This window comes from Pseudochaenichthys georgianus, chromosome 3 (assembly GCF_902827115.2).
Source record: "Pseudochaenichthys georgianus chromosome 3, fPseGeo1.2, whole genome shotgun sequence".
Lineage (NCBI taxonomy): Eukaryota > Metazoa > Chordata > Actinopteri > Perciformes > Channichthyidae > Pseudochaenichthys > Pseudochaenichthys georgianus.
The window spans coordinates 20,864,606-20,868,092 of record NC_047505.1 but is presented as its reverse complement, the minus strand read 5'-3'; positions in this window follow the sequence as shown (position 1 = coordinate 20,868,092).

Genomic DNA, 3,487 nt, shown 5'->3' with positions numbered 1-3,487 from the left:
ATTTAAATGTTGAAGTGTTGAATATATCTGTACATGTGTGTGGTTTGCCATACAGCAATGCAGCATTACATCAGTAAATCAGTCAGCTAATCTCCACTTGTCTCTAAATGCTTCACCTTTCATTGCCTGAAGTAAATGATTTCTCATGAAGTGATTTTATCTCCCGTCTCTATTTCCCAGTTACTGTATGCTTTACACAGTATGCATCATAATTATAATACTGTAAGAAGCAATTACAAAGCTATGGTTAATGAATGACAGTGGGACACGAGATACAGAGAAGCTTGTGGTTTTTACGCCTAATATTCATGTTTGATAATTCATTATTCGTTATCCCCCTTAATGATAATCACATTCATATTTGGGAAGCAGCCTGTATTTCTGGAACAGAGGAAGAAAGCTGGCTTAATAAAAACAACTGACATGTAAGCTAAACCTGAGTTATTGCCAAACTTGCACATTTCTATTTCCAAGTGACCTTCAATTCATTTGATTGAGCAGTGTTATTAAGTGCCTCCATTCTGATGTGTTGGCTTATGCTAAAATGCTTCTTGAAACTTGATAGATGATTTAAGCTCTTAATTTTCTCTGATCTGAAATTCATTCCCCGATAATAAGATTTGTTTAAATCAATTTCATGTTTTGTTTGTCTTATAAATCCACTCATGCAACCTCTAACGTGCAACAGCAGGAGGGGATTACTGCTTGAAAGTGGGACTTCCTACGATTATGAAAGAGAGGGAGATGGTCATACTGTAAGATCAGAACAAAAAAGCCTCTCACTGTTTAAAAAATAAAGTAATGTTAGCCTACCTACCTTCCTTCTTACCGACCTATAAATCACAAAAAGAGGAGTTACCTTGAACAAGATTAAGAACAAATGTATTATATAACAAACAGATAATAACAATAATTGGATTCACAGAAGCATAAACAAATGAGTAACATTTTGCACAGTGAGGGACCAAAATCATATTTCATTACATCCATGTACAATACAAGGACAATACAATATGTTCGCGGGAGGGGATAAAACAGCTGACCCTACAATCAGTAGCGTGGGGTGGGGAAACATGTAGGGGAAGCCAATGTTTTTGGGTCGGGGGGCGTGGTCAATAACGTAACCAGATGAGTGATTACAGCGCCCGGTAACATTTGACACACATTTGTATCATACAGATGCAGGACTTGTACACGCCTGTTATCTAAGCGACAGGTCCGCACGCACTCTCCAGCTGAAACTCTCTCGTCTTATTAATTTAAGCATTTTCTTATTAATTTATGCCAACCTCCCCCCACCAATGCAATACCAGCCGCTCAATGCGCAGTGCAGATTCGGTAATTAATAAATAAGAAGCATTCATTCACAAACTAAATCAGGAGACCTTTAAAGTTTTCATGGGAGCCTGCCTGCAGACCTCCACTGTCAGGACAGTTCCGGTGCAGACCTCCAGTGTCAGGACACCTCCACTGTCAGTACAGGAAGTGACGATTCTGACGAACACGTTTTTTTCCCCGCTCACTGAATCACAATGGAGACTCATCACGGAGGTGATGAGTCCGCTCACCGTGCACTTTGGGTCGGCCTTGGTCAAGCCCTTTTGACCCCCCAGCCTGGTTCTCGTAAAAGTTTTTCGCTCAAATGACACCATGGAGGAATGTAACGGGAGTTGACAGGGGACTCTGCCCTCCTCACGAGTGCCTATTTTCGGACACTTTTTTCCACTTTCCCCGGTTTTATTATTTTTTGGGCTATTTCACCCGGTTTCTACCGGGGACATTGCCCAGTCTCGGGTGTCGCCCCACGGCCTGTGTCCAGCCCGCCCCCCACTCATCCATATATTTTGACCATTTTTGTTGCATTTTTCTCCCCTCACTGATCGAATGGCAAACGCGACCCATACCCAGATATTTTAACTATGTCAGCATGACACCACTTAAGAGGGCAGTAGAAGTTAGTTAAAACCATATTTATTTTCTTAAAATTATTTGCCTCTTATTTATGTCATAAGCCTGAAAATGTTATGTATAATTATGTTACTTATTATGTTACAGCTCTATAGTCTAATTACTGTTTGCTATTACAATAGACTGTTTCACTTCACTCCTACATACTTTATTTCTCCCTTTACTGCACTATTGGATTAAGAATCTGCATATTAAACAATTTGCTATAAATTATATCCATTTTAGATTCCATTGTGTATTAAAATGTCAATTATTTTCATATTTGGTAGTTATTTTTTCTGCTAGATCCCCTTGATGGACTCCTAAATTGCCCTTGTGGTGTGATGCGGGAGACAATAAAAGGCTTATCTTAAAGTAAACCAAAATTCCTCTGTGGTGTTCATGGTATAATCAAGGTGAATTATCAAATGCTTCATTGAAAAACAAAACAAAGCAAAACACACAAAAACTGACAAAGTGTTCCAACTTCCTGTTGCCCTTTATTCAAACAGAAATGCATTCGCAGAATGCCAGATACCCTCTTTTGTCTCTGATCTCGTTTAAGAAGGTCCACATGTCTTCCATAATGTTTAAACCTAAACTTGAATGGCTCCAAGATTGCCTCCATCTCATCCTCGTCACATTCGTCAGGCTTTTCCTCCCAAAGCTTGACAGCCTCTCTTAGTTGTGCTTCCCCCATGCTCACTGCATCGGGCAAATGCACCCTGCTGCACAAATGTTTGTGTGCCACCACCCATTCTGCTGCCTTCTTGCAGTCCTGCACGATCTTAGATGTTGGCTATGGAAAAGAGAAAATATATCATACCCACTGATACATATTAAGCATTAAGTAGCTTTTTGGCAGACTAACCCAAGGAAAGGGCGTCCTCCTTGGATATGATGTATATAACTAGTAAACAAGCCTACACTTCCATTGTTTTCTCCACATCTTTTCCAACTGAGACATCAGCTGGATGAGGCTGAAGTTGCTCCTCTTTCTAAAAAACAAAAAAACTTAAAATGTTCAAAATACAAGGGACTATTCCCATGAACTACCATACTTTTAGTAAAGTATGCTATTTTCAACATATTCTTTAGTTTAAGGACTGTCCTCCAACATCGTCCTAAATACTGATACCACGAGGAAGAATAAATGCAGTAAATATTGACAAAATACATATATATTTAAATATAGAGTGGTGAAACAAATAATGAAATTGAAGCTTTAGTGTGAGAGTAGATACAAACACAACTTAAATGAAATAGATTGCAATGCAAATCTGACCTCCGTGATGTCATCCAACTTCCTCTTCCTCATTCTGAACACTGGAGGCACCTCACCTCGCAGGAGGGCTTTAGATTTCTCTGTCCAGTGGGCAAACATTTTGCCATGACTCAAATAAAAAGGGTTAAATAAAGACACAAATACAGGTACTGTTGGTATAACATTGTGTTTTTTAACCATTTAAAAGTTAATCTAACGTCAACATTTTAGTGGTCTCACCTTCCGAGGTCGAAATTCTCCATTAGCATGACACAC